A 27965-nucleotide genomic window follows, 5' to 3' on the forward strand; every position below is an offset into this window, starting at 1 on the left:
GTTCCCTCCCGGGTCCGCCCGGCCGGAGCCGCGTCTCCCTGTACCGGGTGCCGGGGAGGTGCCCTCTGGTGTCATACCGCGTGCCCCTCCTGGCCCGGGGGTGGGTTGTGGGGGGTGCGCTTCCATCCCCTTGGTCTGTCTCCGGCCCTGTCCGCCTCACTGGGCCACGGCAGCTGCCGCTGCCCCCCGGCCAGTGGGGTCATCGACGGGGCCTGCGGGGCCTTGGGGGTTGGTGATGCGTCCCCTCCTGCCATCCCTGAAGGCCGGTTGATGGGTGCGCAGGTGGCCCAGGGGACCACCCTGGATCCCGGGGGGGGGGACGATGGCTCCTTTGCTGGCCTGCGGGAGGAGGGATGGGCTGCGCTTGACCCCCCCGCCCGCCCTCCCTCCCCGGGCTGGCTGGGTGGGAGCCGTGACCCTGGGTTGGCGCCCGCTCGGCTTCTCCGCCCGTCTGCGTGTCTGTCGCGCGCCCGGTGGGGCTCGCGTGCTGCTGGATGTTTGGGTTGGGGGTACTGGTGCCGGGATTGGCGATGGGGCGGCGTAGGGTTGGTCGCCAACGGGCTTACATTCATAAGAGCCCGAACACGATTACTGGGTTCTAGATCACAGAACTGATTTGTGTACACTCTACCCCTTTCAATCACTTAGCTTATAGACACCCCCACCCTCGTCCCCCTCTTTCACTGGCCAATAGGCCCCCACATGGTGTAAACCGGAAATACAATGTATTTCTTGTTGTTGTTTGTGTATGTGTTTCTTTCTTCTCTTGTGTTTCTTTTCTTCTGTCCCCCCATAATCCCTTCCTGTTCGCTGCTCTGTCATAATAAAAAGGTATTTTGAATGATCACAATGGGAATATGTCAGACTCTCAATGTGAAACCTTATAACTGTTCAGACTATCCGGGCACTTAGACTTCCATTCTCTGTGTCAAACAGCTGAACAGGACAGGTTAAAAAAAAAAAAGAAAAGAAAGTGCGGCTGGCTTGACCACGGAATTAAAAACGCGGCTCACTTCAGACAGCAAGAACACCGGGATTGCGTACAAGGCTTTATTGAACACACAAAAAAACGCGAAATCACAAAAAGGGACATTACAGTACATCGGGGTTTAAATTTTTTTTTTTTAAAAAGGGGAGAACCGCAGTGAGAGGCAACAGGATATACAAACTGTAAAATGGCAGCAAGTCAACACAAGCCGCCTAGGATCGATTTAAAGACACTGTCGGTGAGCTAGACTTGGATGCAGGTACAACGTTGATAACTCATTCCACATCTCTGTAACAACACAATCTGACCAGCAGAAGAATGTGACAAAATCATGCCAGTCGTCATACTAGCTTCACTTGCTAGCTAGCATAGCTTTTCTCCCAGTCCAGGCCAACTGCGTCATCACCCCCAGCGTGCAGTGCGCGCGTAAAAATGGCGCCCTCCGTAGGTCAAAAAATGTTCTAAACATTATAGATTTTTAAATCCATGGCAATAATATATGTATTTCTAATAACATAATTTAGTAAAAGAAAAAGAATGTGTGGCTTATTAGAGCCTACAAGTCTAAGTCTGAGGATCCCTTTAAAAGTTGGTGGTGTTTTATTAATTTCAACACTGTCATTGGACGTATATGCATCATCATTCAAGGCAAACTCCCTTACTCTGTCTGTCTCTCTCATTGATTGAGTCCACCATTAGGCACAGTCACATTTAGGATAGGCCAGCCATTCAAAGCTTTCTCCAGTGATTTGCACACAGCCATGAGCGCTACATCAAGACAATCAAGCCTTTTCACATTAAATGTGGATGAACCCGACAACCTTAAGTTAGTCTAATTTCAAGAACTCTTTTTGGAACGTATCCATGCTGCCTCAGGCCATCGTCGCTCTGTGATCGTGCCATGTGATTACAGGATGGCCGGACACACACAGACATCATTTTGCTAACTTCTTTGAGCTTAGCGACCAAATTTAAGAAAGACTCAAAGGATATATGAACTTTTATAACCCTTATATCCAATCATTTGCTTCTCCTAGCCTCCTTTTAGAGACTTTTTTTAAGAGCGACCTTGCCATTACCTCTCGGGGCACTTTGATTTATTGGCAACTTTTTTTTAACTGCCTGCCAATGAGAACTATAATGAGACATCAAATTAAAAGTTATTTTCCTGAGCAATAGTATATAAACTAAAACTCAAATTGGCTTGTTTCAGGTGTATCACACAAGTGAGTCACCTCACTTCCAGTAAAAAACCTTAACCCTAAAAAGTCACGACTGATGGTATGCGCTTACTTTTATTTTATTTTTTAAAACACATTGGTAATAGCAGAAAAACAAATAAGATCCAGGATTATTTTTTTTTTTACCATAAGAAACATTGATCACCTGTACAGGCAAGTAACATTTTACAGTAGGATAAACATACTTGTGAAATGTGTTGTTCCAACCCCCCACAAAAATATAGAACAACCACTTTAAGAGGGCCTTCACGCTACCTGATGCTCAGGCTCTCATAAAACTGGTCATCCTTAAATTATGTAACTTTTAGCATATAGTATAATGGAGCCTTGACTTATGAATTCAATTTGACAACACTTCTAACTCAAAGCACTTATCTTATCTATAGAAGAATTGGGCTATCTGCCAAGCTTCTGCTAGCTGTGTGGTTTGCTGCCACCATCTTAAGCTTTCCATTCAAAAAATGTGCTCAAGACAAAAAAAAAAAAAAAAACAGTCGTGTGACTGCTGTACATCTAAAAATTGTAGGTCAATTCATCTGCAAATCAAGGTACGAATATGGAAGTGTTGACGTCATCCATTATGCTCTGTCACATTTTCCGTGGCATTCAAGTAGGGGAAGTAGGGGTGTGACAAAAAATATCGAAATATTGATATATCGTGATACTATCCCAAAAGGTTATCGATATGCTCCTACCAAGAATCAAGATATCATTTTAAAAAGGTGTCAATGTGTAAAAAAAAAAAAAAAAAAAAAAAGGAACCAACAAGTTGCTACCAACTTCTTCCACCATAATAGTGTCTCAGTTAACTCTAAGGCTGCCATTGACAGTGCTCGACGCCCAATCCATTTAGACTGGGAACGGTCGTTCATTCGAAACCAGTGCATTCGCAGTCATTCTGTCCGATTTTCGGGGCACTTACAGGTCACTTGCTGTTCATTTACAGGTCATTTCCTGTTGAGTTTGAGTCACTGCCTATTCATTTGATGATTCCCAGGTCACTTCCTGTTCTGTAACGCAAAATAAACAGGAAGTGACCCATAAAATACCCCCAAATCAACAGGAAGTAACTGAAAATCAACAGGTAAATCACCTTAAATGGCCCAAGATTACATCATTGCCTGGCATTTACTGCCAATGACAACCATAGACGTTCAATCCGTTTGAAGTGGGAGGGATGGCAGCGAATGAACGAATGTTCATTCGCTGCCACCCTCCCAGTTCAAATGGATTGGACGTCTACTAGTGATAAACTCATTCCATTTCACAGCAGAAGCTTGTTTTTCTGTTCATTAGTTGTTTCTAGAATATTCTAGAATAATTTCTTGACCAATTTATCGATAATCGTTGTATCGCCATGTCGTCAGATCATCGTTATCGTGAGCTTTGTATCGCAAATCGTATCATGAGGTACCAAGAGGTTCCCACTCCTACATTCAAGTGTAAAAAAAATAAACACAGTACCAAAAAAATCCACTTCTGACTCTTCAGTAAAGTGTGTTGCTGGCATAAAGAGAAGTGGAAGTAGAAGGAAAATGTCTTCATGTTTATGTCCACCAACTATAACAGCAATATTCATATCCTTTCTAAAAAATAGGACAGATAGATGAACAGCTACTGAAATCAAGCTACTTCGTGCATATCAATTGTTAATATTACTAATTCAATGAATAAATCGATAAAATGTTTAGTACATCCATAGCGCTATGTTAAAGGAGTGTTAGGTAGCACTGGATACCGGCTGTCGGTCTACTGGCTTGACAGCAAACGTAGCATGATGGAAGATTCCAGTTGTGGTCCAGAGGCTGGTTAGAGTTTCTGTGGGGCGTACACCTGAGAAAGCAGGAAAGTATCATTCTCAAGATGATGCAGATATGCAGAAGTCTGGATAGGTGTTGGCAATGACAGAAGTTGGTTCTGAGTAGGGGTGTAAATCACCAATTTCATGGCCATACGATATTGATTCTTTGGACAATTACATGATATCTCCTGATTAAACCAAAGTGTGCCACGATTCAATTCAAAGGCCTTTGTTCAATTTAATACAATATTATACAGTGAGGAACAGACGTATTTGCACCCCTTGTGATTTTGCAAGTTCACCCACTGAGGAAATAGGTAGAGGTCTGAAATTTCCATCATAGATGCATTTCTACTTATAGAGACAAAATCTTGAATCCGGAACTCACATTGTATGATTTTTAGATAATATATTTGTAATTTACTGGGGTTCATAAGTATTTGCAGACCTGAGAATAAGCAATAATTATGACACTCAAAGAGTTGTCAGTCTACCTTAAAAAAAAGTCCACCTTTACCCCATGAATACCCACCCACCTACCACCCGTTTGAGCTATTTATTGTCACCTGTGCACCCCACAGTCAGTCATAATCCAACTGCTACCATGGGCAAGACCAGAGATCTTTCGAAAGACACTAGAGAAAAAATTGTTGAGCTTCACAAAGCTGGAAAAGGTATGGGACAATCGGAAAGCAGCTTGGTAAGAATAAATCAACAGTTGCAGCATTTGCTAGAAAATGGAAAAGGCTAAACATGACTGATAATTTATCTCGGACTGGGGTTCCATGTAAAATCTCTTCTCGTGGGGAATCATTCATGATGAGAGAAGTGAGGACTCAGCCTAGAACTACAAGGCAGGAGCTGGTCAATGACCTGATGAGAGCTGGATGTACAGTTTCAAAAGCTACTGTCAGTAGAACACTACGGTGCAATGGTTTAAAATCCTGCGTTGCTCAGAAGGTTCCCCTGTTGAAGCCAGTATATGTGAAGGTCGTCTGAAGTTTGCCAGGGACCATCTGAATGATGCAGAGGGGTCATGGGAGAAAGTCATGTGGTCATATGAAACCAAAGTAGAACTTTTTGGTATAAACTTTACTCGTCGTGTGAGGAGGAAAAAGAAGGATAACTACAAGAACACCATCCCCACTGTGAATTTTCGTGGTGGAAACCTCATGCTTTGGAGCTGCTTTTTGGCGAAGTGGACAGGACAACTGTAATCTATAAAGCAGAGGATGAATAGTGAAATGTATCGTCAGATTTTGAGCCACAACATCCTTCCCTCAGTCAGAGCCTCAGAAGATGAGTCATGGCTGGATCTTCCAACATGGCAGTGATCCGAAGCACAGAGCCAAGCTGACCTAGGAGTGGCTGCGTAAAAAGCATATCAAAGTTCTGGAGTTGCCTAGCCAGTCTCCAGACCTCAATCCAATAGAAAATATTTGTTTGGAGCTGAGACTGCCTCAAAACCTGACAGAGCTAGAGAAGATTTATGTGGAGGAATGGGCCAAAATCCCTGTTTCCATATATGAAAACCTGGTGAAGAACTACAGAAAGCGTCTGATCGCTGTAATTGCAAACAAAGACTTCTGCACTAAATATTAGCACTGTTTTTCTCTGGGGGTACAAATACTTAAGAAACCCAGTAAATTACAAATAAATTATTGAAAAATCATACAATGAGATTTCCGGATAATTTTTTTTTTTAAGTGGAAATGCATCAATGATTGAAATTTCAGCCCTCTACCTATTTTCTAAGTAGGTGAAATTGCAAAATTATTAGGGGTGAAAATACTTCTGCCCCTCACTAAACACAGTTTAATTTCACATTTTACCTAAATGAATAAAATTAAAAAACGTACAAAGAATTTTGGATGTTTTTGACAATTTTCTTTTTCACAAAACGGCATAGACTGCATAAAAGATAACGCTATTAACCGATATTTTGCGTTTTGATTGATTTTGATTGAGCTATGTTTGATAAATCGATGTGTTGATCCGGACCGATTACTTGTTAAACGCTTAACTCCAATTTCGACTCATAACACAAAGCACCAAAAAAAATTGACTGTACATATTAGCATTCAGGTTTTAGGTTTTTGATGACATTTATTTTTGACGTCATGACCAGAAACTACAAGGCTTATTTCTTGCCTCTGTGAAAGTCTTCAAGCACTTCCTCCGCCCTGTTAACCTACAGTACGTGTCCTTGGCGAAGAAGCCTTTTTATTGACAACACATCAGCTGGATATTTTAGAAGTCCAGGCTTTTTTTTCTCTCTACGATCCTTTGAGCCACGAGACGCTGCGTGACGAAAGGGACGTAGACCTCATGACTGCCCACGGGCGGAAGGGGCTGGGGGGCCATTAGGCCTCGTTGTGGGACGCTTTTGTCTTATAAAAAGTCACGCACAAAGTCTGATTTGAGTCATGTGCTCCTCATTGCATGGCCTTGTAAGACAGCGAGGATGTGTCTGGTCTCTCATTTTCTTTGCCTCGCATTCGTCCTTTTTCCCAGAAATTGTGTTTGATGTTATCTATCGCCTTGCGCTTCTAATGTGCATCCGGTGCCGCATGCCGCTGTGAAGATGCGCTGTGCATGTTGAGTGGGTGTGTCGGCGCTGGGTCGAGGCTTTTTAGTGCACGGAGACTTTTAGCTGGCTCCTAGGGACACTTCTTCCACACCCACGCCTCATTTTGATATATTCTCTGGACCACATCAGCACTGCTGAGATTGATATCGACACAGGCACAAACACATTCTTCCTGATCTATCTAGTATATGATCCATTTCTGGTCATTTTCTGTCATGGCCACGATGGCCATGCCACCAAATGTTCGATGAAAAAATTCAAGAAACCTCCATCACCCTGTGTTGAGGCTGGATGCTTCAAGGCATACCGGATATAGTTTGTTAATGTGAGATCATGGAAATAAAGGAGGCTGCACAAACACACCCATTGTAAATCAAAACGACAGCAAATATTCAAAGGAGCCAAAGATCCCCTTCAACATTTGAAAAAGCCTTTCCCAAACTTTTTAAGCCATACACTCTCTAAACCTAAACTTGGTTTTGGGAAAAACATTGAAAAAGCAGGTGTTTTTTTTGTTTTTTTTCCCAATTTTAAAAATGAATGAACAATCTCTCCATCAAGGTGTGTCATTATCTCCCCTTTTATAGTTTTCTGACCGCCTGGAGAGACGGCTGGTAAAGTCCTTCACTTTGTTGTTCTTCTTGGTAAGGACACTAACTAAAATGGCTATTCCTCTGTCACTCGTGGATGGATCAGAATGAAATTTGGTAGTGACATTCTAAGGATGTACATATATGCACCAATTTTTTTGTGTTTGTCTCTGAGCTGATTAATCGCTGATTATTTAATGGCGTACCGCAAGCAACACGTCACTTCCGCTCATTAATATTCATGGCATTAGCTACTGTTGCTAGGCAAGGACAAGCCACCATTTGTCCCTAATAGGAAATGAATGGAAATCGTGTACGAAGGAGATGTTTACAGCGCTAAACCTACCAATTCTCTCCGAAAATGATGTGCCTGGTGCCAAATTGACTGGCATAGATGTGGAAGAACATAAAAATGTTCAGTTAAAGAGATGGCTTTAGTGTCGAAGGCTGAAAAAGACGAAAAAAACGAGCCGACCTAAGCATAGCTTTAGCTTTTTTTTATCGACGCGACTGACAATGACATTCTCCGGTTTCAAAAAGCTATCCTTTACCATCAGCCCTGTCTTTCTTATATATCCTCTGGTTGTCCTACGTCTCTTACCGTTCTTGGGGGTAATTTAGTTAGCTTTGTGTAGCGATCGCAAATGCTACTCAGTCACAGCCAACGAACACTTTTAATTTTTTCATTGATAACACATCTTAATCCTACAATTTATTTACACTTCCCCCTTACTCAAGTTGTTTATATATATATATATATATATATATATATATATATATATATATATATATATATATACACACATATATATATGCTTCAATCAAAATTAGGGCTGTCAAACGATTAAAATTTTTAATCGAGTTAATTACAGCTTAAAAATTAATCGCAATTAATCGCAATTCAAACCATCTATAAAATATGCCATATTTTTCTGTGAATTATATATATATTCTGTAAAATGTTGGAATGGAAAAATAAGACACAAGATGGATATATACATTCAACATACGGTACATAAGGACTGTAGTGGGCATTTCACTCTGTTGTCATTTAAATCTGTCTATGCTGTCCTCACTCCGAAGCGTCTACTTTTTTCAAAGCTAGACAGCTAGTGAACGACGCCTTAATAATCAGACTTCTTCCTTTTTCATCTGATTTATTAATAAAATGGCCTCAAACCATTGTCCTCTTTAGACCGTTTACGTAAAACTACAAAAAAAAAGTAAACAAACATTGCATTAGCAACAACGTTAGCTTAGCACGCTATACAGGTTGACTAAACATAAACAAAAAGCGTCTCATACAAAAAATATAACATTTCGCTTACTAACATAATATGTACATTCTTTACAACAACCATACTTATATACAAATCTTTTCCAAGGATCATATAAGCACAACAGAGACGTCGTGCAGCCCATATTGAACTGGCAAGAAAAAAATAAAACATGTCGCAAAGCGACCACAAGAGTTTGCTGTTAGACAGCACAAAACGCCTTGCTGTCAAACTTACCAAAAGGCAGAATACTGTCTGAGAGGGACATATGCGTTAATTGCGTCAAATATTTTAACGTGATTAATTTAAAAAATTAATTACCGCGTGTTAACGCGTTAATTTTGACAGCCCTAATCAAAATATATATTTTCAATTTAAAAAAAAAAAAAGTCACTTCAATCAAAAAAAAATGTGTTTGAATGCAAAAATAAATTTGAAATTTCAAAAAATGCATTTGAAAGCTATTTTTATTTGATTTTTTTGATTGAAGTAATGTTGTTTTGTGTTTGGGCCACATTTTGGCTAGGACATTTGTGTCCATTATTCAATCAAAAAATAAGATGCTTCATACAAAAAAATATATATTTTCAAAAGAAAAATGATTTCAATCAAAAAAAGAAAATTTAAATCATAGAAAAAGTTTTTGAATGCGAAAAAATATTTGAGACTCAAAAGTTTGCATTTTAACACATAATTTTTCATTTAAAAAAAAGTTTTCTTTAATTTTAGCAATCCTTTCTGTGTTTGGGCCATATTATGGGTTGGATATTTGTGTCTAAATCAATCAATTCCCCCAAAAAGAAAAAAAAATTGGCCTCCTTTTTTCTGTTTTGTTTTTAATAATACGCAGAGCAAATTACCGTCTAAGATGCTAGTCACATGATCTGTTCAAAAAATAAATTGGACCCATTATAAAAATATCTTTTTTTGTTCATTTCATTCATTTTTGTTGTTTGTTTTCTTGCTTTACAACTTTTATATATATAGGAAAGTCAATTACATGCATTGATACTTTTCAGACAACAGGGGGGGCCTGGCCCCCTTAGCCCCCCCTCAAACTCCGCTTATGCTGGCCAGGATCTTCAAAGAAGTCAATTACATTAACCTCATTAACCTCAAATAACATTCACCTCATACAGAGTGTGTCAACAGGCAAAACCTGTGATTTATTTGCAATGCTTTAATAGCCACTTGTGAATGTTAAACATTGCGCGTTCAGTGATGGCAAGACCAACAACTGTGCCTTTTAGGGGGAAATGTTGTCACTTCCTCGCACACACAATGATGATTTCCCTCTGGCCTGCATTGCATGTGTACAATGCAACCCATTCTCCATCAGCGTGTCAACCATCACAAAACCACAGGCACTTTTGTACCTCCAAGATGTTAGCCAAGGGAAAAACAGCTCTCGTGTCTCATCAAACATCACTCTTTTGAAAAATCTATGACTACGTCCGAATGTGACACCGCAGAATATTCCAATAGAGAGAGCAGGGTTGAACATAAGCATCAAAATCACACTTCAAACACAAACAGGGTGACGCATTTAGAGCGGTTCCGGCAGATTTTTTGAATGCAATTCAAAGCCGTGAATTATTACATCTTTGGTATGTAAGGAGTGGGTCCCTTGCTTGCTGCCTGCTATTTAAGTTCTTCAACATCAATCTCATAAATGATTTATTAACACTGAAGTCCAGTTAGCTTGTAAGTGTACAAAGATGTATGATAAAGATTCAGCTTGTATTTAAGTGTTCTGATTGAATAATTTCTCAATTCATTAAAATTGTTTAGAGTGTACAATGTTTCCTCAAGGATTTTTTTTTTCAGCAACTGGGGCAGTTATCAATGTAAACAAAATATATTTTAATTCATGTTATCGTTATTAATTTTAAATAAATTATGCAAATGGTGAAAAACATACACAAGGCTGAAAAAGTTGTTTCTGCTCTTGCACCCCTCTTTAAAATAAACTGCTGTATTTTAAGCCAAAAGAACTGTTGTGTTTGATAGAACAATATGTATATACAGTGGGGAGAACAAGTATTTGATACACTGCCAATGGGAAAACCCATTGGCAGTGTATCAAATACTTGTTCTCCCCACTGTATGCTGCCATAGCAGTTTCATGGTGCATTATGCCCCAGAACTATTTTTAATTTGTCCTGTTTACCCTGGAGACCCCTGTTTACAGACACTGCGCAACCGCTTTTGTGTCAACCCAGCCATAAAAAGAAGTAATTCTATTTATTATTTGAAATGTCTATCATTAATCAATGTCTAATATTTCGTTTAAAAAAAGTAACTTTAAAATATACGAGTGAATAATTTTTTAAACTTTTAAACAAATTACGTCACAGTGAAAAAAGTGTCTGTAAATAGGTCATGGATATCTACCTCATAACTATCGCTTAATTGTGGTGGTTTGTTTTTTTTTTTGTTTTTTTGTTACTGACACATTTTACATGATATTTTAGATGATAAATAACCAATCCAAACAAAGAAAAATTGAAAAAAAAAAAGTTGAAAAGGGTAAATATTTGAAAAAGAAAATCTCGACCACCCCTTTTTGTCTGTGACTGCTGTATCGCAACCCTTGCTATATTACCATGTTTCACCCATAAAATCCCCACAAAGTCCGGCTGTGGCCATTCACAGCTGTGTCTTGACACTTGGTGAGACATGCTACACGGAGTTTTGGGATTGAAACAAGGTAAGTACGCGATAATATCTCGTTAAAATCATCGTGTCTTTAATGATGCTTGCACCTCGAGTTACCGGAAAGCCCCAAAAGACCTACATTGCAGTCGAACGCTAAAATGCGAATTATGGACACAGCAGGCTAACTGACTAGTGTGCTATCCATTATCTTTTGGACCTTTGTTGCCGTTTGGATTGCTTATTATGGAATGATATCGATGTATTAGATAAATTAGATACTTAAATCATCATCTTGGTCCTAGGCTTGAAGGCTAAATACAATAAATGGATAGTGTTATGTACTAGCATTCATATGTTCCGTTTATGCATATACAGCCTTTTATTCTCATATCTCGCATTCACATTCTTTAATCATAGTTGAAAAATATTTTAAAAGCCCACTGCAAAAATTAAAATACAACGGTATTGGAATTTAACCCCTAAAATTCCCCTAGAAATGTTTTTTCTTTGCACAGATTAAAATCAATCTAAATAAAAAAAATGTATACAGTAAAGTTATCATTAACTATACTCCCAGTTTAGCCATGTTTATTTACAAAATAAAACACAGGGCTAAATTAAATCTACATTTACTCACACACAAATTTCATTTATTGTTGTACATCAGCCAACATGTCTGAGTGCATGCGTATTGATGATCAAAGACTTGAGTAGACAAAGGGGGATCATCTTGAAGTGTTCGTTATTTATTATGTACCAGGATGGTTGTCCAAAACCTTTTTTTTAAATGAGAAACTTAAAGAAAATTTCAAGGGTCTCAAAAATGTCAATTTTTCACTCACCTGATTTGACCTACTTTTAAGGTGTCAAAAAATGCCCTCCTGTTCCAAATTTTTCTTCCCCCAGAAAATACAGATTTTACACCTTCCAATGATGTGTCACACATACGTATGTATAGGACCATTTTGAATTTTGGCCAAATTGGGAGTCTCAGAGTGGAACTTCAAGTCACCTGAGTGTTTTCCGATATATATATTATAATTTATTTAAATTCATTTAAAAAATATTTTTCCATTTATTAAACAGAAATATTACATTCATATTTTATAAAAAATAATGATAATAAATATAAATGGGGGAAGGCTTCAAAAACACCATTATTAGCACAGTTGAGCCATGATTCGGGGGGGGGGGGGGGTGTCTAGTGATACGTGTGTGCATCTTCTTCAGAAACTATAGTAATGATACCTGACAGTGCTGTTATATTTACATAGTCAGTAATGATAAATGACATTAATAGGAATCATAGAAAAATATGAGAAATTCCCTAATCCCTTAAAAATCAGCCTTGAGTGGATGCACACCATGGCTACTGGGAGGAGGCAGCATTTGGCAAAGAAGCATAGCCATTAAACTTCTGGAGGAAGAAGAAGACTTTGTTGGTGATTGTTTATTTTATTTATTTATTTATTTATTTATTTATTTTTGATAGTGGTAGTATAGTGTTGTGTGAAAAATAGCGCCCACGAGTGTTGTTTTAATTCTTGTCTATGAAAGATGTTCACGAAGCATTTTCATGTGAATATTAATTGTTTTAGGAGGCTAACAAAGCGGATTCCAAAAATGTTGGGACACATACAAATTGTGAATAAAACTGAATGTGAAGTGCCAAATGTCATTATTTTTTTCCAGAATAGTGCATAGATGACGAAGTTGGCCAAATGTACCATTTAAAAAAATATTTTGATTTTAAATTCCATAATGTCAACAAATCTCAAAAGAAGGCCATTTTCACTACTGTGAGGAATCTCATCTTCTCGAGATCTCATTCTCAAAATCACCCCACCCTATTTCAAACCCACACCAACACAGGAAGGACCTGCAAACAACCAGATCATTTCACTAATGCTAACAGTTTTAACAAATGACCAAAACTGAAAGGGATATTTCCCATGTTCCCATCTGGTGATGTCTCAGTAGACACCAATAGTTGTTGAAAATCACCGCACTCAAACACAGTGCTTCCACCGTCAAAGGGTGAGTTTTTCCCACTTTTGATTGATTACTCCGTGGTTCTCTTTCTACATGTGTGACAGTCAAGAATGTTAAAAGGTTACATATAACTTTCAGGGTTGCTGCCCTTAGCTGACATAGCAGCTGCGAGGCCCTGACCTTAAACCAGACCATGGAAACAGAACTTCAGCACTCATCATCGCACCTACAGAAATGTTTAGGTCACATTTAATGGTCACCCCCGCCTAGTTTTATTTTTTAATTGCCAGACTCAACAGTTTGAGAGTGTGATAGCGCAAAGTGTTACACATATGCTCGACCCGCTCGTGTCCCAGCATGCCTGACAGTCTGTGTAACTGCGCATATGTAAGAGTCTTTGTGTTAGCGTGCGTGTCGGGAGCTTGGGCGACCATAAACGAGTGCAAGCCGAAGCCTCTCTCCAGGCAGAAAGAGGGAGAGCTGCAGGTCTGAAAAGGTCTCAGAGGGGGCTCCCAAGCAGCTTGGCTGAAGGTCCTCATAGTGGGAGGCTGCAGTATCGTGCTTTTGCACTTGATTGATGCCCCACATAATACCTTCCACTGGTGACAACATGCATTTGATGTGGTTACGGGCTAGGCATGTACCGGTATGATATTCTGACGATATGATTACCTTAAGCCAAATATCACGGTATTGCAATTACAGCAGTAAAAAAAGAACTTTTTTCCATTGAACAGGATTTTTATTTCTCAAAACATATTGGCAAATTGAAACATGTACAATGTTAAGTTAAAAAAATATATATATATTCTAAATAAAATAAATGCAGTCCTTTCGGTTAGCCTAAACCTAAAGCCACAGCTCAACATTATTATCACCTTGTCCAATGCAGATTCTTGACTTGACACTTTGTCCAATGCAGATTCTTGACTCTTGACACAATGATGATGCTGGAACTTTTGTTTGGTGCTGTTCCAGTGAGATTTACAAAGATGACTGCCTGAAGAAGACATCAATATTCCCTCAGTCCTTGATGATTTGGAGCTGCATGTCAGGCAAAGGCACCGGGGAGATGGCTGTGGTTAAATCTTCAATAAATGCACAAGTTTACATTATAATTTTAGACAGCTTTCTTATTCCTTCAATTAAAAATATGTTTGTCATTTTCGAAGATGACAGTGCATCATGCCACAGAGCTAAAACTGTTAAAGCATTCCTTGGAGAAAGACCTGCAAATAGCCCAAATCTCAACCCTATTGATAACCTGTGGTGGAAATTGAAAAAAAAATGGTCCACAGGAAGGCTCCGACCTGCAAGGATGATCTGCCAACTGCAATCAAAGAGAGTTGGCACCAAATTGATAAAGAATACTCATCAAGTCCATGCCTCGGAGACTGCAAGCTGTCATAAAAACCAGAGGTGGTGCTACTAAATACTAGAGATGTGTTTTGATTATTATTTCTTTGTTTGTTTCTCATGATTCCATATTTTTTTCCTCAAAATGGAGTGATTCCATATATATTTCCCTGAACTTGCTCTATAAAATTAACATTTACTGACCCCTACAATGTTTTTTATTCATTTCTTTTAGTGTTTATGAAGGCTAAAGAGTTGCACTTTTGAACATAAGCGGATTTTAAGGGGGGGGGCGCCCCTAGTGGCCGAAAAGTGTCATTGTGTGAAATTGACTTTTCTATATATAGAAAACCTGTAAAGCCATAAAACTGCAACAAAAATGAATGAAATGAACAAAAAAAAAACTTTTTTTTTATATTAGGTCAAAATATGGCCCAAACACAAAAAGGATTGCTTCAATCAAAGAAAACTTTTTCAAATAAAAATTAAATGTTCAAATGCAAATTTTTCAATCTCAAATATTTTTCGCATCCAAAAATTTTTTCTATGATTGAAATGTTTTCTTTTTTTGATTGAAGTGATTTTTCTTTTTGAACATATATAATTTTTGAAGCAACTTATTTTTTGATTGAGTAATAAAGACAAAAACGTCCTAGCTAAAATGTGGCCCAAACACAAATCAACATCACTTCAATCAAAAAAGTTGCTTCAATCAAAAAACAAACAAAAAAAACCGACCCCAATCAAAAAAAAAAAATCAAAGAAAAATAGCTTTCACGTCACAATTTTTGACTGGGGTAACTACATTGGAATGACACCGGCGGGCGTACCATATTCAGTGGATGACGATCTTGGCGAAAAGTATTGCCTAAGCAGCCTGATTTAGAATTCCCCTCAAGAATGATGGGGGGGGGGGGTGCTCATTGTCAACTTATTATTATAAATATTCTTGTAAGTTAATCTTATGGCTGACACTGCGTTTTGAGGTCATCAACATGTGGTGCCCCCGCTCCCCCAGAAGTCAAATTCTCAAAAAGCCTATGCTTTTGAACTCATTCATTATTTTTTCAAGCTTTTTATCTGAGTTTGTTCTACATGATCAAATGTCTAAGTGAGTGTTCGTCCGAGACTGGTGATGCCATACTTTTTGATAGGCGTTGCACACACACACACACACTCTCTCTAAACACAGACAGTTGCCAGAGAGAAAAAAAATAAAAAATTGCAAAAAATAACAAATATTCTAAATAAAATTAAAACACTATAAATGCAGTCCTTTAGGTGAGCCTAAACCCACAACCACAGCTCAACATTATTTCCATGGGAAAAAAAATAATTTTATAATTGTCCATAAAAAGCAAATGTGTATGACACTCTCTTTCTCAAAACAGACAGTTGCCAGAGAAAAAATAAGACGTTTTACCAATGCTAGACACACTAAACATGCTGGAGTTAGCGCTTGTAGCTGGTGGGAAACGTTCATGACAGTGTTTACTAAAGATGTCCCGATTGATCGGGATGCCGATCGATCGGATCCGATCACGTCATTTTCAAAGTATCGGAATCGGCAAAAAAATATCGGACATGCCTTTTTTTAATATATATATATATATATTTTTTAATTTAAATCATTTTCTAATTGTATTTAACGTTACAGACAAAATGTCTTACAGTCATCCAGAGTAGTTTTGGCTTAAAGTAGGGCTATAAAATTTATTTCATTAACGGTGGTAATTAATTTTTTAAAATTAATCACGTTAAGTAATTAATGCATGCGCTGCACGACCCACTCACGCATTGTCGTGTTCAATCTATAAAGACGCTGTTTTACCTATAGATAACGCTAAAAGGCAGCGTATAATGAGTAGAGAGAATTTTGACAGCCTTTGAAGGCATTTTTTATGTGGCTAAAGCCTTACAATACCTCTCTCCACAATTAAAAATAACGTGGGAGGCAATGTGGGGAAGAAAGGTAGTAGTTGATCATTTTCTTAACACCCTATGTTCTTTCCCAACGCAGAGAAGATATATCAATTCATGGTTGCACTTCCCATCATGCATTTGGGCAGAAGTTAAATGGCTGCAGTATCATTTACTGAAAGCTCAACAAATACACTAGATGGCAATATTTAGTCACTATATACAAAGTCACATTTATCCTTTAAGAATTAAAAGTCTTTCTATCCGTGGATCCCTCTCACAGAAAGAATGTTAATAATGTAAATGCCATCTTGAGGATTTATTGTCATAATAAACAAATACAGTACTTATGTACTGTATGTTGAATGTATATATTAGTCTGAGTTTTATTCATTTTTTTCTTAATGCATTGCCAAATGTATATGATCAGGAAAAATTATCGGGAATGATTGGAATTGAATCGGGAGCACAAAAAAAAAGCAATCGGATCGGGAAATATCGGGAACGGCAGATACTCAAACTAAAACGATCGGATCGGGAGCAAAAAAACATGATCGGAACAACCCTAGTATTTACTAACCTTTAATTTTGTATAAATGTGAAATCATATTGGAGGCATTGCCTCCTCGGCGGCCACCCCCCGCAAACATGTTTTACATGTCAGTTGACCCTCCTCCTCTAAGCTGCTAAGCGTCCTACTTTTCTGTAGCCGAAGTATTCCCATAACGGTGGTTTCGTTTTCTTCGAAGGGGGAAAAAGTTCAGGGGTTTCACCTCCTCCAGCCATCGTGTAGCACAGATGACTCACTGACACTGAGCAACAACCGGTGGGGGAGGGTTGAGCCTTGCAGCTGCAAGTGAGGAATTTCGCCATGCATTTTTGGGACATAAAACATAGCTAATACGGAATATGACTGAATTTTTTTGTGGTTTGTGGTAACCTTGACGTTTTCATAGCACTGTATACCTTGAAACCAGCAAAATCGAGCAAAATCAGCAAAAGGGAATCTTTATCATTTATCGGACACCTGTAAGTTGCCAATTTCCTGTGGATATTTTGAAAAGCAGTAGGGAAATTAGCATTTGTTATGCTCTATCACATAATATATCGTTAATAGTATTAAGTTAATAGTTAATACATAGACTTCACTGTCAGTTAACGGGGCTTGGGGCCGATCCATAGGGGGCCTATTTTCAAAAACTTAAAATTCAAATATTTTCAAAACCAAAGCCGCTAGCCACCTAAAACCAAAACAGGCACCTCCATGAGCAGCGGCATTAAAAAAAATTCAAAGTCGTTCCCTAATAAATCCCGATTTTTTTTTCTACACAAGTATAACAAAACTTAAAATGGCTATGAAATTCTTAAATTTCACGCTAGATGTACAAAAATCACCAAATACAGAGGTAATCACCTATATTTTCAGGATCAATAGCAATAAAATGAGTAAAATGAATAAGTTTTTGCCCAAAATAGCACCTTTTTTTTTTTTTTTTTTAATTTAGCGCAAGTTTTCAACAGCTAATAAATCACTAACATTAGAAACTTAATACTTGAGGAAAGCAAGCAGAATCACCTTCAACTTATTTGGGTTGAATTCCGATGTTTCTATTGCCTCAGCACGTCTTGCCGGCTATCTGGCCCTTGTCCTCTTTAGATCGAAACGTTAACACTTAAAAAGTGTTTTTTGCGTCTAATGTCTAAATTATTACTTTTTTGCCCCAAAAAACAGGCAGTTGGCCGAAAATTACATGGTCATTTGACTGTAAAGTTACGCTACTGTGTATGGACAGAACATGGCGGCCATCACAAAACAAAGCTTTTTAGTTGAAAATTCTTGTAAATAAATGCGTACATCCTGGAATTTCAATAGATATGAACATAGAACAGTCTAGATTCTTGGTTAAAAGCAAAAAAAAAAAAAAAAACAGGCAGTTATCATTCCACGTAAATATTTCAAGCTAAAGTGCGTGCATGGGGACATTTTCTATAATAATTACCTTGAATCCTCCTTGTAAAACATTCATCCTTTTTCCACCTAAATCCAGCGTTTCAACACAGCGTGTGTTTGAGTTGATCAAAGTGAAAGCCAAACGCTCTGCCTGGGTCGGCCCCCAACAGGAAGGCATGGTTCAATGTTTGTGGGAGCTGTCTTGCCAACTGATGAAGTCTATGAGTTAATACCTTTTACAAATGTTTACTTTATTTTACTTTTTTACACTTTGAGCAGAGGTTGCGCTAGACTTTTTCGTTGTCTGTCATTTTGACTGACAGTGTCATAAAAATCCGGTCATAATCTATTTTTACCCGTCACTTACATTTTTAAAATGATAATAATTCCATATTCATTAGTATTTAGTTTTCATTCATTTTTAATTAATATTCTGTCCGAACAAGCTTAACAAGAGGCAAACAGACAGCGGAGTGCACCAATCAGCGACGGGCAGACGTGCCGTTAGCAAAGCGACGAGGGCAGGACGAGGGACTTGCGCGCGGAAGTAAACATACCGAGGAGAACGGAGTTTATTCAACATGGCTAGCGCGAGACAGACTGTTGTCAATGTCTCGTGTCGATGTGTTTTAGCTCATTTAAAACTGAATTTACCGCGGATTGGAGCATATTCTCGGCTCTGCCGTTCGCCATCCGTGTTGTTGCAGAGACGACTTTCGGCGCGCAACAGTGACGTTGCTCGTGAAGAACACGTCACGCAAATAAACAAATCTGATTTGTCGATTGATTTTGTACCTACTCGAGAGGCTGTGTCCCAGACTTTTCTCTCAGTGTTTGAAAAATACAGGGAGAACAGTTTGGCCGTGCCAGGCAAACACTCAGTTGCCTTGACATATTTCCGAGTAAGGCCAACGACGTCATGCATCAAGAGAAACAATAGCTAACTAGGCCTGCAAGCAGGACTGAACGGGCCCTCGCAATCTAGCGCAACTCGGACGTCACGCAACTCGGACTGTGTGCAGGTCAGGGTGGTGGCAGATCCTCCTCTCTAATCATCTCATTAGAACCTAACATGCTCGAAAGTCGCCTAATTACATTCCCACACCCAAGAGATAAAAACCCCTATTGGAGAGAGTACTACAAAAAAGGAGCCACTACTGAGCTGTGCAGCCAAGCCCTTATTCAAAACCAAAATTAATCTTCTAACTTGGCCAATTCGACCAAGTGTGCCAAATATTGTGGCTCTATAAGCTGCCTGAGTCTCTGAAAAAAAAATTTTCCTTTAAATGGCGAACAAAGGGTCGTCACGGCAACAGACAGAGACACGTGGACATGGGCCGTAAAAAAGTATTTTAATAGGTCTTGAAACTACAATGACCAACATGAAAAGAACTGGACATGTTTTGGATAAACGAGTGACTTCCTATCGCCACTAGTTGGCGCTGTAGGGTTGATGCAAATGACCCCTACAAGTTCCTTCAGGGTATGACTCTCAACAAGCACGGGAAGTTTGGCGCAGATATGTTCTATATCTGCCTAGTTATGATTGTTCAAAGTTTTTGGAGAGAAAAATTGTTGACAGTCATTTTCACTTTCCTGTTTGGACCCCTCCGCTTCAACGAAACTTCAATATTTTTCATCAGGCACCTGAAGACAGGTCTTAAGGCTTCCCTTATGCAGGTTTGAGGTAGATTGTTTTTTTCCCTTTAGAGGAGGAGTGTGTCCCGTAAAAAAGGGCATTTCCTGTTTCCACTAGGAGGCGCCAGGCACAAATGGTAAATTTTCAATCCAGTCCTGCTCAGGCTGGTATACCTCACACACATGCCAGATTTAAAATAGATTTAACATTGTATGAGGGTGTTATCAGTCATTTTCCGAATTTGGTGTTTTGGCGAAAAAATGGAAGAATTTGGCGCCCCGCCCAGGTCAGGCCCGTGAATGAAAACACACCATTTTTATAACTTAAGATTTCATATGCCTCATGAACAGTCTCGCCAATTTTGAGAATGATCAAACTAATTCCCTAGGTGCCAAGGTGTAAAATGTGCACACTGTAAATCGATAAAAAGTTCACATTCAATCCAAAATACCCGATTTCCTGTAGGATTTGGAATGTGTGTGCAAGAGACTTTTTGGAGCAGTTTTGCACAAAGTTTTGACTCTCCAAATTTCATCACTCTATGTTAGAAAAACCTAAATGGAGAGGCCTTTTTGAAAATTTCAAGGGGGCGCCACTGAGCCATTTTCTTAAATTGTTTCGTAACGTTGCAAGATTATCGAACGTTATCCAAAGCCGCATGTATGTGCAAATTTTGGTGAGTTTTTATGCATATTCAAGCCTCCAAATGTAAACTCTTACTGTGAACCCATGAAAATTTCACATTCGATCCAAAATACCCGATTTCCTGTTGGATTTGGAATATGGGTGCAAGAGACTTTTTGGAGCAGTTTTGCATAAGGTATCTACTCCCCAAATTTCCTTGCTCTATGTTGAAAAAACCCAATAGGAAAGGCCTTTTTTAAAACTTCTTTCTGTCGCCACTAGTTGGCACTGTAGAGTTGATGCAAATGACCCCTACAAGAACCTTCAGGGTATGACTCTCAACAAACACGGAAAGTTTGGCGCAGATATGTTGCATATCTGCCGAGTTATGACTGTTCAAAATTTTTGGCGAGACAAATTGTTGACGGTCATTTTCACTTCCAGTTTGGACCTCTCCGCTTCAACGAAACCTCAATATTTTTCATCAGGGACCTGAACACATGTCTTGAGGCTCCCCTGAAACAGGTTTGAGGTCAATAGATTTTTTTCCCTTGGAGGACGAGCCTGTCTCGTAAAGAAGGCCATTTCCTGTTCCCACTAGGGGGCGCCAGGCCTAATGGGTAATATTTCAATGCAGTCGTGTTCAGGCTGGGATATCTCATATACATGCTAGAAATGAAAAAGATTGAACGTTGTATCACGGAGTTTTTAATCATTTTCTGAATTTGGTATTTTGCCCAAAAATGGCCGACTTTGGGACCACGCCCAGGTCAGACCCTTGAGTGAAAACTCACCATTTTGAAAACTTAAGATCTCATATGTCTCCTGAATAGTCTGACCAATTTTGAAGACTATCCAACTATTTTCTTCAGCGACAAGGTCTCAAATGTAAATCGATAAAATTTCACATTTGATCCAAAATTTCCGGCTTCCTGTTGGGTTTGGAATATGGGTGCAAGAGACTTTTTGGAGCAGTTTTGCACAATGTATCGACTTGCCAAATTTCATCGTTCTACGTTGAAAAAACCTAATAGGAAAGGCCTTTTTGAAAATTTCAAGGGGGCGCCACTGAGCCATTTTGTTAAATTTTTTTGTAGATTATCAAAATTTACGCAAAGTTGCATGTATGTGCAAATTTTGGTGAGTTTTCGTGCATGTTCAGGCCTCCAAATGTAAACTCAAACTGTGAACCGATAAAAATTTCACATTTGATCCAAAATATCCGATTTCCTGTTGGATTTGGAATATGGGTGCAAGAGGCTTTTTTGAACAGTTAGGCATAAGGTATCTACTCCCCAAATTTCATTGCTCTACGTTGAAAACCTGAGAGGAGAGGCCTTTTTGAAAATTTTAAGGATCAAGGGGGCGCCACTGAGCCATTTTTTGACATTTTTTCAAAACGACACAAGATTATCGAAATTTACGCAAAGCCGCACGTTTGTGCAAATTTTGGTGACTTTTCGTGCATGTTCAGGCCTCCAAATTGGCCATTTTCATTTGCCCTGAAAAAAGAAGAATAATAATAATAACTAGGCCTGCAAGCAGGACTGAACGGGCCCTCGCAATCTAGCGCAACTCGGACGTCACGCAACTTGGACTGTGTGCAGGTCAGGGTGGTGGCAGATCATCCTCTCTAATCATCTCATTAGAACCTAACATGCTCGAAAGTCGCCTATTTACATTCCCACACCCAAGAGATAAAAACCCCTATTGGAGAGAGTACTACAAAAAAGGAGCCACTACTGAGCTGTGCAGCCAAGCCCTTATTCAAAACCAAAATTAATCTTCTAACTGGGCCAATTCGACCAAGTGTGCCAACTATTGTGGCTCTATAAGCTCCCTGAGTCTCTGAAAAAAAATATTTCCTTTAAATGGCGAACAAAGGGTCGTCACGGCAACAGACAGAGACACGTGGACATGGGCCGTAAAAAAGTATTTTAATAGGTCTTGAAACTACAATGACCAACATGAAAAGAACTGGACATGTTTTGGAAAAACGAGTGACTTTCTATCGCCACTAGTTGGCGCTGTAGGGTTGATGCAAATGACCCCTACAAGGCCCTTCAGGGTATGACTCTCAACAAGCACGGGAAGTTTGGCGCAGATATCTTGTATATCTGCCGAGTTATGACTGTTCAAAGTTTTTGGAGAGAAAAATTGTTGACAGTCATTTTCACTTTCCTGTTTGGACCCCTCCGCTTCAACGAAACTTCAATATTTTTCATCAGGCACCTGAAGACAGGTCTTAAGGTTTCCCTTATGCAGGTTTGAGGTCGATTGATTTTTTCCCTTTAGAGGAGGAGTGTGTCCCGTAAAAAAGGGCATTTCCTGTTCCCACTAGGAGGCGCCAGGCACAAATGGTAAATTTTCAATCCAGTCCTGCTCAGGCTGGTATACCTCACACACATGCCAGATTTAAAATAGATTGAACGTTGTATGAGGGAGTTATCAGTCATTTTCCGAATTCGGTGTTTTGGCGAAAAAATGGAAGAATTTGGCGCCCCGCCCAGGTCAGGCCCTTGAATGAAAACACACCATTTTTATAACTTAAGATTTCATATGCCTCATGAACAGTCTCACCAATTTTGAGAATGATCAAACTAATTCCCTAGGTGCCAAGGTGTAAAATGTGCACACTGTAAATCGATAAAAAGTTCACATTCAATCCAAAATACCCGATTTCCTGTTGGGTTTGGAATACGCATGCAAGAGACTTTTTGGAGCAGTTTTGTACAAGGTATTGACTCTCCGAATTTCATCCATCTACGTTGAAAAAACCTAAATGGAGAGGCCTTTTTGAAAATTTCAAGGGGGCGCCACTGAGCCATTTTGTTACATTTTTTCGTAACGTTGCAAGATTATTGAACGTTATGCAAAGCCGCATGTATGTCGAAATTTTTGTGAGTTTTCGTGCATGTTCAAGCCTCCAAATGTAAACTCCTACTGTTAACCGATAAAAATTTCACATTTGATCCAAAATACCCGATTTCCTGTTGGATTTGGAAAATGGGTGCAAGAGACTTTTTGGAGCAGTTTTGCATAAGGTATCAACTCCCCAAATTTCCTCACTCTATGTTGGAAAAACCCAATAGGAAAGGCCTTTTTTAAAACTTCTTTCTGTCGCCACTAGTTGGCACTGTAGAGTTGATGCAAATGACCCCTACACGAACCTTCAGGGTATGACTCTCAAAAAACACGGGAAGTTTGGCGCAGATATGTTGTATATCTGCCGAGTTATGACTGTTCAAAGTTTTTGGCGAGACAAATTGTTGACGGTCATTTTCACTTCCAGTTTGGACCTCTCCGCTTCTACAAAACCTCAATATTTTTCATTAGGCACCTGAACACATGTCTTGAGGCTCCCCTGAAACAGGTTTGAGGTCAATAGATTTTTTTCCCTTGGAGGAGGAGCCTGTCTCGTAAAGAAGGCCATTTCCTGTTCCCACTAGGGGGCGCCAAGCCTAATGGGTAATATTTCAATGCAGTCGTGTTCAGGCTGGGATATCTCATATACTTGCTAGAAATGAAAAAGACTGAATGTTGTATCACGGAGTTTTTAATCATTTTCTGAATTTGGTGTTTTGCCCAAAAATGGCCAATTTTGGGACTACGCCCAGGCCAGACCGTTGGATGAAAACTCACCATTTTGAAAACTTAAGATCTCATATGTCTCCTGTATAGTCTGACCAATTTTGAAGACGATCCAACTATTTTCTTCAGCGACAAGGTCTCAAATGTAAATCGATAAAATTTCACATTTGATCCAAAATTTCCGACTTCCTGTTGGATTTGGAATATAGGTGCAAGAGACTTTTTGGAGCAGTTTTACGCAATGTATCGACTCACCAAATTTCATCGTTCTACGTTGAAAAAACCTAATAGGAGAGGCCTTTTTGAAAATTTCAAGGGGGCGCCACTGAGCGATTTTGTTAAATTTTTTTGTAGATTATCAAAATTTACGCAAAGTTGCATGTATGTGCAAATTTTGGTGAGTTTTCGTGCATGTTCAGGCCTCCAAACGTAAACTCCAACTGTGAACCGAAAAAATTTCACATTTGATCCAAAATATCCGATTTCCTGTCGGATTTGGAATATGGGTGCAAGAGGCTTTTTTGAACAGTTAGGCATAAGGTATCTACTCCCCAAATTTCATCGCTCTACGTTGAAAACCTAAGAGGAGAGGCCTTTTTGAAAATTTTAAGGGTCAAGGGGGCGCCACTGAGCCATTTTTTGAAATTTTTTGAAAACGACGCTAGATTATCAAATTTTACGCGAACCTGCACGTATGTGCAAATTTTGGTGACTTTTCGTGCATGTTCAGGCCTCCAAATTGGCCATTTTCATTTGCCATGAAAAAAGAAGAATAATAATAATAATAACTAGGCCTGCAAGCAGGACTGAACGGGCCCTCGCAATCTAGCGCAACTCGGACGTCACGCAACTCGGACTGTGTGCAGGTCAGGGTGGTGGCAGATCCTCCTCTCTAATCATCTCATTAGAACCTAACATGCACGAAAGTCGCCTATTTACATTACCACACCCAAGAGATAAAAAACCCTATTGGAGAGAGTACTACAAAAAAGGAGCAACTACTGAGATGTGCAGCCAAGCCCTTATTCAAAACCAAATTAATCTTCTAACTGGGCCAATTCGACCAAGTGTGCCAAATATTGTGGCTCTATAAGCTGCCTGAGTCTCTGAAAAAAAATATTTCCTTTAAATGGCGAACAAAGGGTCGTCACGGCAACAGATAGAGACACGTGGACATGTGCCGTAAATAAGTATTTTAATAGGTCTTGAAACTACAATGACCAACCTGAAAAGAACTGGACATGTATTGGAAAAACGAGTGACTTTCTATTGCCACTAGTTGGCGCTGTAGGGTTGATGCAAATGACCCCTACAAGGCCCTTCAGGGTATGACTCTCAACAAGCACGGGAAGTTTGGCGCAGATATGTTGTATATCTGCCGAGTTATGACTGTTCAAAGTTTTTGGAGAGAAAAATTGATGACAGTCATTTTCACTTTGCTGTTTGGACCCCTCCGCTTGAACGAAACTTCAATATTCTTCATCAGGCACCTGAAGACAGGTCTTAAGGCTTCCCTTATGCAGGTTTGAGGTAGATTGATTTTTTCCCTTTAGAGGAGGAGTGTGTCCAGTAAAAAAGGGCATTTCCTGTTCCCACTAGGAGGCGCCAGGCACAAATGGTAAATTTTCAATCCAGTCCTGCTCAGGCTGGTATACCTCACACACATGCCAGATTTAAAATAGATTGAAGGTTGTATGAGGGAGTTATCAGTCATTTTCCGAATTCGGTGTTTTGGCGAAAAAATGGCCGACTTTGGCACCCCGCCCATGTCAGGCCCGTGAATGAAAACACACCATTTTGATAACTTAAGATTTCATGTGCCTCATGAACAGTCTCGCCAATTTTGAGAATGATCAAACTAATTCCCTAGATGCCAAGGTGTAAAATGTGCACACTGTAAATCGATAAAAATTTCATATTCAATCCAAAATACCCGATTTCCTGTTGGGTTTGGAATACACATGCAAGAGACTTTTTGGAGCAGTTTTGTACAAGGTATCGACTCTCCGAATTTCATCCTTCTACGTTGAAAAAACCTAAATAGAGAGGCCTTTTTGAAAATTTCAAGGGGGCGCCAGTGAGCCATTTTGTTACATGTTTTCGTAACGTTGCAAGATTATTGAACGTTATGCAAAGCCGCATGTATGTCCAAATTTTTGTGAGTTTTCGTGCATGTTCAAGCCTCCAAATGTAAACTCCTACTGTGAACCGATAAAAATTTCACATTCGATCCAAAATACCCGATTTCCTGTTGGATTTGGAATACGGGTGCAAGAGACTTTTTGGAGCAGTTTTGCACAAGGTATCGACTCCCCAAATTTCATCACTCTATGTTAAAAAAACCTAATAGGAAACGCCTTTTTGAAAAATTCAAGGGGGCGCCACTGAGGCATTTTGTTACATTTTTTCGTTACATTGCAAGATTATCGAACGTTATCCAAAGCCGCATGTATGTGCAAATTTTTACGAGTTTTTGTGCATATTCAAGCCTCCAAATGTAAACTCCTACTGTGAACCCATGAAAATTTCACATTCGATCCAAAATACCCGATTTCCTGTTGGATTTGGAATACGGGTGCAAGAGACTTTTTGGAGCAGTTTTGCATAAGGTATCTACTCCCCAAATTTCCTTGCTCTATGTTGAAAAAACCCAATAGGAAAGGCCTTTTTTAAAACTTCTTTCTGTCGCCACTAGTTGGCACTGTAGAGTTGATGCAAATGACCCCTACAAGAACATTCAGGGTATGACTCTCAACAAACACGGGAAGTTTGGCGCAGATATGTTGTATATCTGCCGAGTTATGACTGTTCAAAGTTTTTTGCGTGACAAATTGTTGACGTTCATTTTCACTTTCCTGTTTGGACCCCTCCGCCTCAACGAAACCTCAATATTTTTCATCAGGCACCTGAACACAGGTCTTAAGGCTCCCCTGATGCAGGTTTGAGGTCAACAGATTTTTTTCCCTTGGAGGAGGAACCTGTCTCGTAAAAAAAGGCATTTCCTGTTCTCACTAGGGGGCGCTAGACCTAATGGGTAATATTTCAATGCACTCGTGTTAAGGGTGGGATACCACACATACATGCCAAATATGAAAAAGATTGAACGTTGTGTCAAGGAACTATTAGTCATTTACTGAATTTGTCATTTTGCCGAAAAAATGGTCGACTTTGGCACCACGCCCAGGTCAGACCCGTGAATGAAAACGCACCATTTTCAAAACTTAAGATTTCATATGTCTCCTGAACAGTCTCACCAATTTTGAAGATGATCCAACTAACTCCCTCGGCGAAAAGGTCTCAAATGTGCACCCTGTGAATCGATAAAAATTTCATATTTGAGCCAAAATAACCGATTTCCTGTTGGGTTTGGAATATGCGTGTAAATGCTTTTTTGGAGCGGTTTTGGACAAGGTATAGACCCCCCAAATTTCATTGCTCTACGCTGACATACCCTAATGTTATAGGCCAATTTTAAAATTTCAAGGGGGCGCCACTGAGCCATTTTGTTGTATTTTTTTGCAACGTTGCAAAATTATCGAATTTTACAATTTTTCGGACGTATGTGCAAATTTTGGTGACTTTTCGTGCATGTTCAGGCCTCCAAATTGGCCGTTTTCATTTGCCCTGAAAAAAAAAAAAAAAAAAAAAAATAAAAAAAAAAATAATCCTTTGCAAAACAATAGGGCCTTCGCACGCTTAGTGCTCGGGCCCTAATAATAATAATAATAATAATAATAATCCTTTGCA

At 39.3% G+C, this 27965-nt stretch overlaps 1 long non-coding RNA gene across 1 annotated transcript in view; it reads right to left on the reverse strand.

Annotated features, from left to right (window-relative positions):
* Window positions 1-749: 749 nt before the first annotated feature.
* LOC130920262 (uncharacterized) overlaps window positions 750-27965 on the reverse strand; it is a 115385-nt gene continuing 88169 nt past the window's right edge. The window contains exons 2-3 of the long non-coding RNA XR_009064128.1: window positions 14016-14225; window positions 750-4062 (exon numbers count right to left, since the gene is read on the reverse strand). This is a non-coding gene — a long non-coding RNA (uncharacterized LOC130920262). The remainder of the gene's footprint in view (window positions 4063-14015; window positions 14226-27965) is intronic.

Source organism: Corythoichthys intestinalis, chromosome 8 (genome assembly GCF_030265065.1).
Source record: "Corythoichthys intestinalis isolate RoL2023-P3 chromosome 8, ASM3026506v1, whole genome shotgun sequence".
Taxonomy (NCBI): Eukaryota; Metazoa; Chordata; class Actinopteri; order Syngnathiformes; family Syngnathidae; genus Corythoichthys; species Corythoichthys intestinalis.